The sequence below is a fragment of the Colobus angolensis genome, unplaced genomic scaffold, assembly GCF_000951035.1.
Source record: "Colobus angolensis palliatus isolate OR3802 unplaced genomic scaffold, Cang.pa_1.0 Scaffold550, whole genome shotgun sequence".
Taxonomy (NCBI): Eukaryota; Metazoa; Chordata; class Mammalia; order Primates; family Cercopithecidae; genus Colobus; species Colobus angolensis.
The window spans coordinates 178,118-191,774 of record NW_012119044.1 but is presented as its reverse complement, the minus strand read 5'-3'; the positions used below and the strand labels follow the sequence as shown (position 1 = coordinate 191,774).

Below are 13,657 nucleotides of genomic sequence, written 5' to 3'. Positions count from 1 at the left end.
ACTAAAAATACAAAAATTAGCCAGGCGTGGTGGCACATGCCTGTAATCCCAGCTACTTGGGTGGCTGAGGCAGGAGAAGCACTTGAGCCTGGGAGATGGAGGTTGCAGTGAGCCAAGATTGTGCCACTGTACTTCAGCCTGGGCAACAAAGCCAGACCTGGTCTCAAACAATAAAAATAAAAATAACAAAAATTCATTGTGTTTCTTTTTTCTTCTAACAGAGCCCTGGTTCTTTTCTCTAGGGTAAGGATACAGAATATGCCTAGTCCTGGGGGATGAATATTTAATCTAAGGCAGTGATGACAATCTCACTGTACTTGGCAATATATTTACTTTCCCATACTGTCTTGAGCTAGAGAAGATCAAGTAATCAAGTTCGGATCAATGAGACTTAAGGGAAAGTCACCCGAGGAGCTTTTAGGGATTTCCCTTTTGATTAGGAAAAATCAGGCAAGGAGAGCTTACTGATGTCTCCTTCTTTCCCTTCCTTTCCTCCCCTACTCCCTCTTCTTCTCCACTTCCACCTCCTCCTCCCTTTCTCTTCTTTTTCCTCTTTCTGCCTTCTTAATTTTATTATAATAAATATGCCTAACAGCTCTATCATCTTAACAGATTTTTTTCTTTGCTTTTTTCTTTTGGGATGGAGTTTTGCTCTTTTTGCCCAGGCTGGGGTGCAATGGCACGATCTCAGCTCACCGCAACCTCCGCCTCCTGGGTTCAAATGATTCTCCTGCCTTAGCCTCCTGAATAGCTGGGATTACAGGCATGTGGCACCATTCCCAGCTAATTTTGTATTTTTTAGTAGAGACAGGGTTTCTCCATGTTGGCCAGGCTGGTCTTGACCTACCGACCTCAGGTGATCCACCCGCCTCAGCCTCCCAAAGTGTTGGGATTACAGGCGTGAGCTACCGTGCCCGAGGTTTTTTTTTTTTTTTTATTTAGACAGGGTCTTGCTCTGTTACCCAGGGTGGAGTGCAGTGGTGTGGCATGGCTCACTGCAGCCTTGAACTCCTGGGATCAAGTTATCCTTCAGCCCCAGCCTTGCAAGTAGCTAGGACTAAAGGCGTGCACCCCCACACTCAGCTATCTTCTGTATTTTTTGTGGAGATAGGGTCTTACTTTGTTGCCCAGGCTGGTCTTGAACTCCTGGGCTCAAGTGACCCTCTCACCTCAGGCTCACTAAATGCTGGGATTATAGGTGAGAACCACCATGCCTGGCCTCTCTTAACGGATTTTTAAGTGTACAATTCAGTATTGTTATTTATAGGTACAATGATATACAGCAGATCTCTAGAACGTACTCATCTTGCATAATAGAAATTTTACACCTGTTGCCATTGATTAGCAGCGTTTTCCCCTTCGCCCAGCCCTGGCAATCACAACTCTGTTCTTTGTTTCTCACCCTCTTCTCTTCTTGTTTTCAATGTTGTGTATAGATACATGTTTCAGAGTGCTGCCAACAACCATCCTGCAACCATGAGTGACAAGCCCAAGATCAAAAACCAAATATTGAGGATGGCAAAGAAAAAAGAAAGAGACTGGGCTGTTGCGGACATCACTAAACCACCTTGCCAAACCTGGAGTTGTCTACCTTCAAAAGTTTTGTTATATGACATAATTAATCTTTACTGCTTTGCCACTTCTGGTTGAATATTTTATTACTATCACCAGAAGCATTTCTTGGCTTCAATAACACACATATTCCAGTGTCACCTGCTTCAAGAGTGCTCTACTCATAATTCTGACTCGTCTGACCCAAAGCCATGTGTAACTCAGTAGACTTTTATCGTATATATAATTAATTTATATTTACTCTTAAATCCTTCTCTGTGTGTGTGCATGTGTGTTTGTGTGTGTGTGTGTGTCTTGCTACTACGTGTTGCATCATGCTTGGTAGACTCTTCCTGAATTTTCTTTCTTTTTTTTTTTTTTTTTTTTGAGATAGAGCCTTCTGTGTTGCCCAAGCTGGAGTGCAGTGGTGCAATCTCAGCTCACTGCAACGTCCACCTCCTGGATTCAAGCAATTCTCCTACCTCAGCTTCCCTAATAGCTAGGATTACAGGCACATGCCACCATGCCCAGCTGGTTTTTGTATTTTTTTGTAGAGATGAGATTTCACCAGGCTGGTCTTGAACTCCTGACCTCAGGTGATCTGCCAGGCTCAGCCTCCCAAAGTGCTGGGATTACAAGTGTGAGCCACTGGGCCCAGCCTTCTATCTTTCTTAATAACAACACTATTAAACTAGTATCCCAAACAACAGGCAGTCAGCATCAGATTCTACCTTTCCTGAACTCTTCCAATCTGATAATTTATGATGTCCCTTTATTATTACAAACATTTTCCTTTATGATTTCTTAAATTTGTCTTTCGCTCTTCACACTCATTAGAATGTCTTATTTCAAACTTCCGTCACCTCTCCTTTGGACATTAGCTATTTATTTATTTATTTATTTATTTTAGACAAAGTCTTGTTCTGTTGCCCAGGCTGGAGTGCAGTGGTGCCATCTTGGCTCACTGCAACCTCCACCTCCTGGGTTCAAGCAATTCTCCTGCCTCAGCCTACCGAGTAGCTGGGATTACAGATGCCCACCACCATGCCCGGCTAATCTTTGTATTTTTAGTAGAGATGGGGTTTCACCATGTTGGCCAGGCTGATCTTGTACTCCTGACCTCAGGCAATCCACCCACCTTGACCTCCCAAAGTGTTGGGATTACAAGCATGAGCCACTGCACCCGGCCCAGACATTAGCTACCTAACTAGTATCGTCTCCGACATTTTGACGTATTAACCTAACTTAGCCTTATCTTTCTTACCTGTAAAATGGGGAAAATAAATCCCATGGTTTTCATGAGTATTAAGACTTAATATGCATGAAGTAATCAAAATAGTGCCTTGCACATAGTAAATGTTCAATAAATATTAGCTATTATTATCATCTTTGATCATAATTTTTAAAAATTATTCTATGAGATTTTTTTCTGTAAAATAAAGCACTTTTCACTCAATCACCATTGCCCAAATACTCTTCCCTTTACCCAAATCAAATTTACTGATGGCTCTAAAGATAATGCTTAGAGCATACTGAATTCGGTTCAAGTCACTGTCTTCTATGTCCTCTCCATACTATTATTTATTACCTACTTAGATTTTCTGTTTGAAAAAGATGAAGGTTTCCTTATTTGGTCCACAAGGTTCCTGTCTATCCAGAACCTTGCCATTATCTTAGGTCTTCAAGTGAGGACCAACACCTAGAATCTGGATGATCTTTATTTCTACTCTACATAAACCATTCCTTTCCATAGTTATACACTTGACTTCTGCTAAAGATGCTCTCCCCCAGGTCCCAACCAAGATCTACTGATTCATAATTACTAGGGAATGAGGTATAGGGGTAAAACACAAACATCTGCATTTTAGTAACCACCTGAGACACTGAGATATTGTTGTGCATACCAAAGTTTAACACAACTGAACTAGATCTTTTCATCTCCCAGAATTACTATAGCTCTAAAATTTTCATTAAAATGTTATCCTTCAGGAAGAAGAGGCAGAGCAAGATGGCTCAATAGAAGCCTCCATTGATTGTCCTGCCCACTGGAACACCAAATTGAACAACTATCCACACAAAGAAACACCTTCAGAAGAACCAAAAATCAGGTGAGAAATCACAGTACTTGGTTTTAACTTCACATCACTGAGAGGCACTGAAGAGGGTAAGAAAGAAAGACAGTCTGGAATTGCCAACACCACCCTTTCCTCATCCCTTGGCAGAGGCCATATGGTGTGGAGAGAGAATCTATATGCTTAGGGGAGGAAGAACATAGAGACTGTGGGACTTTGCATTGGAACTCAGTGCTGCCCTGTCAGCAGAAAACAACACCGGGCAAAACTCAGCCAGCACCAACAGAGGGAGCATTTAGATCAGCCTTAGCCAAAGATGAATCACCCACCCCAGGAGTTGGAACCTGAGTTCTAGCAAGCCTCACCACAGTGGGTGAAAGTGTTCTGGGGTCCTAAATAAATGTGAAAGGCAGTCTAGGCCACAAGGACTGCAATTCCTGGGCAAGTCCTGATGCCGTGCTGGGCTCAGAGCTAGTGGACTTAAGGAGCATGTGACCTAGTGAGAAACCAGCCAGGGCAGCCAAGCAAGTGCTTGTGCCACCACTCCCCTAACCCCAGGCAGCACAGCTTGCAGCTCTGGGAGAGACTCCTTCCTTCAGGCTTGAGGAGAGGAGAGGGAAGAGTACAGAGGCCTTTGTCTTGCAACTGGATACCAGCTCAGCTGCAGTAGGATTGGGCACTACAATAGGATAGGCAGAGTCTTGATGGCCCCATTCCAGGCTTTAGCTCCTAGATGACATTTTAAGCACACTGTGGGCCAGACAGGAACTCACTACTTCAAAGGGAAGGGCCCAGTCCTAGCAGAATTCAACACCTGTTGACTAAAGAACCCTTGGGCCAGGCTGGGTGCAGTGGCTCATACCTGTAATCTCAGCACTTTGGAAGGTCGAGGTGGGTGGATCATGAGGTCAGGAGTTCAAGACCAGCCCGACCAACATGGTGAAACCTCATCTCTACTAAAAATACAAAATTTAGCTGGGCATGGTGGCACATGCCTGTAATCCCAGCTACTCGGGAGGCCGAGGCAGGATAATCACTTGAACCCAGGAGGTGGAGGTTGCAGTGAGCCGAGATCATGCCATTGCACTCCAGCCTGGGTGACAGAGCAAGACTCTGTCTTGGAAAACAAAAAGAGAACTCTTGGGCCCTAAATAATCAGTAGTGTTACCCAGGCAATACTTGCCATGGACCTTGAGTGGGACTCAGAGATGTGTTGTCTTCAGATATGACCCAGCAAATTCCCATCTGTGGTGGCTACAGGGAAGGAATCCTTCTGTTTGAGAAAAGGAGAGGGAAGAGTAAAGGAGCTTTGTCTCATAGCTTAGGTACCAGCTTGGCCACAGTGGGGTAGAGTACTAACTAGACTCTTGGGGTCTCTGATTCCAGATTTTGGCTTTTAGACAGTATTTCTGGACCTGCCCTTGGCCAGAAGGGAACCCACTTCCCTGAAGGGACAGAATCAGAACTGCCAACATCACCAAAAGCTGACAGAAGAGCCCTTGGGCCTTGAGTGAACACCGATGGTAGCCAGACAGTATTTGCCATGGGCCTGGGGTGGTGGTGGTCATGGGGAGAGACTCCTCTGTTTGTAGAAAGGGGAGAAAAGAGTGAGAAGGTCTTTGTCTTGCAGTTTGGGTGTCAATTCAGCCACAGTAGAATAGATCACCATGTAAATTCCTAGGTTTCCAACTCTAGCATCTGGCTCCCAGATGGCATCTCTAGTCCTGCCTGGAATCTGGGGAGCTAGTCACTCTTGAACAAAATTCAAGTTAACACAGGACACAAGCCTGGCTGGCTTCACCACCTCTTGATTGTGGAACCCTGGGGTCTTGAACAAATATAGGCTGTCACCAGGCAGGCTTACTGTGGGACTTGGGTGAGACCCAGTGCTGTGCTGGCTTCAGGTCTGACCCAGCACAGTCCCAGTGGTGGCCACAGGGGTGCTTATGTCACCTCTCCCCCAGCTCCAGGCAGCTCAGCACAGAGAAAGAGACTCCATTTGTTTCAAACAAAGTAAGGGAAAAGAATAAGGGCTCCTTCTGGTAATCTAGATAATTCTTGCAGATCTTATACAAAACCACCAAGGCAGTATCTCTTGAGTCTGCAAGAGCGATAGTGTTACTGGGCTTGGGGTGCCCCATAATGAAGATAAGGCTGCAGTAAACAAAAACTTAGATCACAACACCTGTTGTGTTTGAATACCTGGAAAGCTTTCCCAAGAAGGGCAGGTACAAACACGCCCAGACTGCAAAGACTACGATAAACAAAATAAATACCTAACTTTCATGAATGCCCACACATCAATAAGCATCCACAAATATCAAGACCATCCAGGAAAACATGAATACACCAAATGAATTAAATAAGGCACATATCTCTGGAGACACAGAGATATGTGACCTTTCAGACAGAGAATTCAAAATCACTGCTTTGGGGAAACTCAACAAAATTCAAGATAGCACAGAGAAGGAATTCAGAATACTATCTGATAAATTTAACAAAGACATTGAAATAGTTAAGAATCAAGCAGAAATTCTGGAGCTGAAAAATGCAGTTGGTATACTGAAGAATGAATTACAATCTCTTAATAACAGAATTGATCAAGCAAAAGAAAAAATTAGTGAGCTTGAAAACAGGCTATTTGAAAATGTACAGTTACAGAAGACAAAAGAAAAAAGAATAAAAAGAATGAAGCACACCTAAAAGATCTAGAAAACAGCCTCAAAATGGCAAATCTAAGAGGTACTGGCCTTAAAGAGGAGGTAGAGAAAGGGAAAGGGATAGAAAGTATATTCAAAGGAATAGTAACAAGAGAACTTCCCAAAACTAGATAAAGACATTAGTATTCAAGTACAAGAAAGTTATAGAGCACCAAGCAGATTTAACCCAAATAAGACTACCTCAAGACATTCAAACTCCCAAAGGTCTAGAATAAAAAGAGAATCCTAAAAGCAGCAAGAGAAAAGAAACATGTAACATACAATAAAGCTCCAACACATCCGGCAGTAGATTTATCAGTAAAAACCTTACAGGACAGTAGAGAGTGGCATGATGTATTTAAAGTGGAAAACACACACATACACACACACACACACTTCAATTCAAAAATAGTATATCCAGCAAAAAAGACTACACACATGAAGGAGAAATAAAGAATTCCCTAGACAAAGACAAGCTGAGGGATTTCATCCATGTTAGACCTGTCCTGTAAGAAATATTAAAGGGAGTTCTTCAGTCTGAAAGAAGAGGATGTTAATGAGCAATAAGAAATCATCTGATGGCACAAAACTCACTGGTAATAGTAAGTACACAGAAAAACAGAACATGATAAAACTGTAATTGTGCTGTATAAAGTACTCATATCTCGAGTAGAAAGACTAAAAGATGAGCCATTCAAAAACAAAAATAACTACAACAACTTTTCAAGACGTAGACAATAAAATAATACATAAACAGAAACAACAAAAAGTTAAAAAGTGGAGGAATGAAGTTAAAGTGTAGAGCTTTTATTTGCTTTCTCTTTGCTTGTTTGTGCAATCAGTATTAAGTTGTCATCAGTTTAAAATAATGGGTTATAAGTACTATTTGCAAGCCTTATGGTAATGTCAAATCAAAGACAATATAACAGACACTGTGAAAGGCAAATAAATCTTGGGATCCCAAAATCACTAAGCTAAAGGGAAAAGTCAAGCTGGGAACTAAATCAGGCAAACCTGCCTCTCATTCTATTCCTAAATAATATAACTACAAAGATGTTTTAAAAGCTATATACCTCCGTCACAATTCACTCACAAGGAAATTCCTTCTGGGCCTCAAAATCTTTACCCTAAAACAATTCTGTTGAATTTCACCCTTGTGATGTAAATTGATACCTTATCTTCACAGATGCCAGACAGAAAGTCATCACTTTGCTCACCTGAGACAAATGCAGATTCATTGAGCCAGACTAAGGCATAAGTGACTATTCCTCTATGATCCCCAACATGTAAATTGTGTATTCAGTGAAAGAGTGACCAAAGAGTCAGAAGAATGCATCCTTTTGTCTCTTATCTACCTGGAACCACACCTTACCTACCTGGAACTGTCCCCTCCCTGCCCCCCCAACCCATCCTGCCCTGTTTTGAGTTGTTCTGCCTTTCAAATCAATGTACATCTTGCACATATTGATTGATGTCTCATGTCTCCCTAAAATGTGTAAAAGTGAGCTGTACCCTGATCACCTTGAGCACATGTTGCCAGGACACAGCCTCCTGAGGCCACATCCTTAACCTTGGCAAAATAAACTTTCTAAATTGATTGAGGCCTGTCTCAGACACTTTGAGTTCACAGTACATAAAAACAAAAAAGCAAGAAATTAAGAGATACCACCAGAGAAAATCACATTCACTAAAAGAAAGACCACAAAACAACCAGAAAACAAATAACAAAAGGGCAGGCGTAAGTCCTTACTTATCAAAAATAACATTGAACGTAAATGAAATAAACTCTACAATCAAAAGACATACCATGGCTGAATGGATTGAAAAACAAGACCCAGTGATCTGTTGCCTACAAGAAACACATTTCACCTATAAATATACATACAGACTAAAAATAAATGGATAGAAAATATATTCCCTGCAGATGGAAGCCAAAAATGAGTAGGAATAGCTATACTTACATCAGATAAAATAGATTTCAAGACACATGCTACCATGCCCAGGTAATGTTGTTGTTTTTTTTTAATGTGTTTATAGAGACAGAGGTCTTGATAAGTTGCCCAGGCTTGTATTGAACTCCTGGTCTCAAGCCATCTTCCTGTATCAGCCTCCCAAAGTGTTATAGGCATGAGCTACTGGGCCTGCACTGTTTTCCTTTTAAAACTTTAGAGACATTGTTCTGTGGTCCCCTGGCTTGCATTGTTTATACTGAGAATCTGCTGTAATTTTTATGTTTATCCCTCTGTATGTAATATGCCTTTTTTTCTCTTGCATTTTTAACATCTTCTCTTTGTCACATATTTTAATCAATTTGATTATGAGGAGCCTTGGCATAGTTTTCTTCATGTTTCTTTCACTTGGGGTTTGTTGAGCTTCTTCAATCTATGAGCTTACAGTTTTTGTCAAATTTGGAGTTTTTAGCAATTATTTTTTCACATTTTTTCAGTTTTTTTCTCTTTTTTTATTTCTTTCTCTCTCTTTTTTTCTTTCTTTTTATAAATAGAGTCAAAGTCTTTCCATGTTGCCCAGGCTTGTGCAGTGGTACAATCATAGCTCACTGTAGCCTTGAACTCCTGGCCTTAAGCAATCCTTCTGCCTAAGCCTCCCAAATAGCTAGGACTACAGGTTCATGCCACCACACCTGGTTAATGGTTTTCATTTTTTGTAGAGATGGGGCCTTATTCTGTGGCCCAAGATGGTCTTGAACTCTTGGGTGTTGCGGGAAGTCAAGGACCCCAAATGGAGGGACCAGTTGAAGCTGCAGTAGAAGAACATAAATTATGAAGATTTCATGGACATTTATTAGTTCCCACAATTCATACTTTTATGATTTCTTATGCCCATCTTACTTTAATCTCTTAATCCTGTCATCTTTGTGAGCTAAGGATGTATGTCACCTCAGGACCCTGTGATGATTGTGTTAACTGTACAAATTTTTGTAAAACATGTGTGTTTGAACAATATGAAATCAGTGCACCCTGAAAAAGAACAGAATAACAGCAGTTTTCAGGGAACAAGGAAAGATAACCATAAAGTCTGACTGCTTGTGGGGTCAGGCAGAATAGAGCCATATTTTTCTTCTTGTAGGAAGCCTATAGATGGATGTGCAAGTAGGAGAAATAGCGCTGAATTGTTTTCCCAGCAAAGAATATTAATAATTGATAAGAAAGGGATACATTCCCAGGGCTAGGTCTATAGACAGCTGCTCTGGGAGTGTCTGTCTTATGCGGTTGAGATAAGGGATAACATACACCCTGGTCTTCTGCAGTGCCCTCAGGCTTACTAGGATTGGAAATTCCAGCCTGGTGAATCTGAGTCAGATCAGTTGTCTGCTCTGGAACCCTGTTTCCTGTTAAAATGTTTATCAAGACAATGCATGCAAAGCAGGACACAGACCCTCATCAGTAATTCTAATTTTGCCTTCGCCTTGTGATATTTATGGCCCTTTGAAGCATGTGATCATTGTGACCCACTCCCTGTTTGTATACCCCTCCCCTTTCAAAATCCCTAATAAAAACTTGCTGTTTTTGCAGCTCAGATGGATATCACGGAACCTGCTCATATGTGATGTCACCCCCTAGAGGCCTAGCTATAACATTTCTCTCTTTGTACTCTTTCTCTCTATTTCTCAGACTGGCCAACACTTAGGGAAAATAGAGAAGAACGTACATTGAAATATTGGGGGCTGGTTCCCCCAAAACTTGGGCTCAAGCAATCCTCCTGCTTTGGCCTCCCAAAGTGCTGGGATTACAGGTGTGAGCCACCACACTTGGCATATTTTTATTTTTTCTTAATTTTTGTCTATTTTACTTTTTAGTTTTTCTTTCAGCTTTCCGAGGTTGAATGCCCTTCTCTCTTGAATAATTCAGAGACTATAATTTTATATATATTAGGCCTTTTGAAGTTGTCCCATAGCTACTACTGTATTTATTTTCCATTATTTTTTCTTCATCTCATTTTCAATAGTTTCTATTTCTTTAAGTTTACTAACATTTTTTCTTTTTTAGCATCTAATCCACTGTTAACATCGTCTCTATTTTATCTCAAATATTATCTTTTTTATTTCTTATAGTTTCATTTGAGTCTTTTTTTCTTTCCTCAGAACTTGCAGGGATGAAAGAGTCATTTAAATATCTTCTTTATATTAACATACTTATGTTTCCTCTACCTTTGTGAACATATAAAATATAATTTATAACGCAATATAAATATTCATTATAACTTTTCATATACTTGCTTATGAATTCTATTCTCCATCTCATTTCTGGATCCCTTTCAGTTATTGATAATTTTCCTCATTTTGGGTCATTTATTTTGCTTATTTGCATGCCACATGATATCTGTTGGATGCCAGACATTGTGAATTTTGTCTTGTTGAGTAATAGGAATTCTTGTATTGCTTTCATTTCAATATTCTTGTGCCTTGTCCTGGGACACAACTATCAGTTGGAACCAGTTTTACCTTTCCTTTCTTTTTCTTTTTTTTTTGAAACAGTCTTGCTCTGTTACCCAGGTTGGAGTACAGTGGTGCAGTTTCAACTCACTGCAACCTCCACCTCCCAGGTTCAAGCAATTCTTGTGCCTCAGCCGCATAAGTAGCTGAGATTACAGGCATGTACCACCATGCCTGGTTAATTTTTGTATTTTTAGTAGAGATGGGGGTTTTGCCACGTTGGCCAAGCTGTTCTCCAACTTCTGGCTTCAAATGATCTGCGCATCTCAGCCTCCCAAAGTGTTGGGATTACAGGTGTGTGAGTCACCAGGCCCAGCCTATCTTTCATTACTTTTTAAACTTTGTGAGATGTAACCAGAGCAGTCTTTAGTCAAGAGTGATTTTGTCCCACTTGTGAGGAAATACTCTTCTGAGTTCCATACCCAAAATTCCATGTATTACAAAGTTTTCCCAGTCTAATTGGTGAGAATGTCCACTATTCTAGGCTCTGTGTTTTTTTGTTGTTTGTTTGTTTATTTGTTTTTTGAGACAGAGTCTTGCTCTGTTTCCCAGGCTGGAGTGCAGTGGCGTGATCTCAGCTCACTGCAACCTCCATCTCCCAGGTTCAAGCAATTCTCCAGCCTCAGCCTCCTGAGTAGCTGGGACTACAGGCACCCACCACCACATGTGACTAAATGTTGTATTTTTAGTAAAGACAAAGTTGCACCATATTGGCCAGGCTGGTCTCAAACTCCTAACCTTGTGATCCACCCACCTCAGCCTCCCAAAGTGCTGGGATTACAGGTGTGAGCCACTGAACCTGGCCTTTGTTTTTTTTTTTTTTTTAATTGTATGAATCTCATTTATTAAAAACATTATTTCTCGCCTTTCTCAAATTGAAGACTGCAAAAAATAAAAGCAGTGCTTTATTGAGTTGTCATTAACCTCAGCAGAGCTGCCTCTCCATGCTCCAGGAAACCGTGGCTGGCATATGACACATCTATCCCATCTTGCTTTACAAAACAGTCCTGAGGCTGGGCACGGTGGCTTACATCTGTAATGCCAGCACTTTTGGGGGCAAGGCAGATGGATCACCTGAGCTCAGGAGTTCAAGACCAGTCTGCCCAACATGGTGAAACCCCATCTCTACTAAAAATACAAAAATTAGCCAGACGTGGTGATTGGTGCCTGTAATCCCAGCTACTCTGGAGGCTGAGGCAGGAGAATGGCTTGAACTTGGGAGGCAAAGGTTGTGGTGAGCCGAGATCGTGCCATTATAATCCAGCCTGGGTGACAAGAGTGAAACTCTGACTCAAACAACAACAACAACAACAAAACAGTTCTGAAGCTTAATCAAATGAAACTATTATACATGAAATTCACATTAGAAAAAGAGAGCTGGGTGTAGGAAAGCCGGGAGTGGTGTTCCCTTTAAGCTGAGGTCTCTCGGCAGTTGGGGCATCTTCGCTTCCTCGAGACAAAACAGCAGAAGAACCCAAAGGGGAACAGGATGATGACCAGGAAGATGCCCAGGAAGGTGAAGCAGTCCTCCAGCACCCCTGACCCTGCAGACGGGACAGCTTCCCATGACCATGATGGAGTTGGCAGGGTACTGGGTGGCAGTCCGGCTGTGGATGTTGTAAACCCTGGGGTGGCGGGTGGGTACCCCTGTGACGAGGTAGGGGTAGGTAGGGCTTTGGTGGGGGCTGGCAGCGGTGGCGCCATAGTTGGCAGGGTGCATGCATAGTTGCCCTGGACGGCCTCCAGTTTGTAGGCCAGCAGCTGCTCCTGCAGCAGGGGCTTGTGGTCCATGGCTGACCCACTCAGCTCGGTCGGCCCCAGTGGTGACCCTAGGCCCTAGTGGTGACCCTAATCTTGAGGAGTTTCCTCACAGATTTGTGCTGACCAGTACCTACATAAGGGAGGAGGGATCTACTCACTGCAGATTTGCAGAGTTCTCTCTCCCCACTCCTCTTCAGCACTGTGTTCTGCAAATTCCGGCTGCCTTGGCCTCCCTATACTCCCAACAATGTCTCCTCAACTCATTGACAACCCAGGTGTATTCTCTATGCTGTAGTCTGGAGACTTTAGAGGCAAGAAGCTGGGTCAATCATTAGGCTCACTTCATTTGTTTTCCTGCTCTCAGGGATTACTGCTCTCTCCTGTTATTCAATGTCTGAAAACCATTGTTTCAAATATATACTTTTTGGTGTTTTAGTTATTTAAGGCAAGAGAATTAATCTGGTCTTGTTACTCCATCTTTTTTACAGAAAGTACTAGTTGTGAGGGCAGGGTTGGGGTGGCCAGTAATTTAGAACTATTTGTCACAAATAAGCATTTTGGCACAACAGCAAAGCTGCTAAGTGCGCCTAATATGACCACTGCTCCTCGCCGTCAGATATGTGCTTTTTATGCCTTTTAAAGTGGTAACATTGAGCACACGCAAAATTACGTAATGTAAAGTAATAGCCACCCTATTTCATAAAAATAAAGAGCAAAAGTATGTATTAGTTCCCAAAATTATATTTGGTGATTTATGCTTCAACATTTTATCTTACTTCAAAATTCCCCAGCTATCCAAAGATTATCTATTAATTCAATTTACTATAGTCCAAAGACTTAATTTAACTAAAGATTTTAGGTATTATGCTGAATCTAACACATTACAAAATATAATTAATGCTGATATAAAAACATGTATCAGAATTATAATTCAGCCGGGCGCAGTGGCTCATGCCTGTAATCCCAGCACTTTGGGAGGCTGAGGGAGGTGGATCACTCAAGCTCAGGAGTTCAAGACCAGCCTGAGAAATATAGCAAAACCTTGTCTCTACTAAAAATACAAAGATTAGCTGGGCATGGTGGCATGTACCTGTAGTCCCAACTACTCGGGAGGCTGAGGT

At 41.8% G+C, this 13,657-nt stretch overlaps 1 pseudogene across 1 annotated transcript; it reads right to left on the bottom strand.

Moving 5' to 3' along the window:
* Positions 1–12,091: 12,091 nt before the first annotated feature.
* LOC105525714 lies at positions 12,092–12,566 on the bottom strand (annotated as a pseudogene). The gene has a single exon (XR_001003966.1). The product of XR_001003966.1 is annotated as a brain protein I3-like (transcript).
* Positions 12,567–13,657: the final 1,091 nt, after the last annotated feature.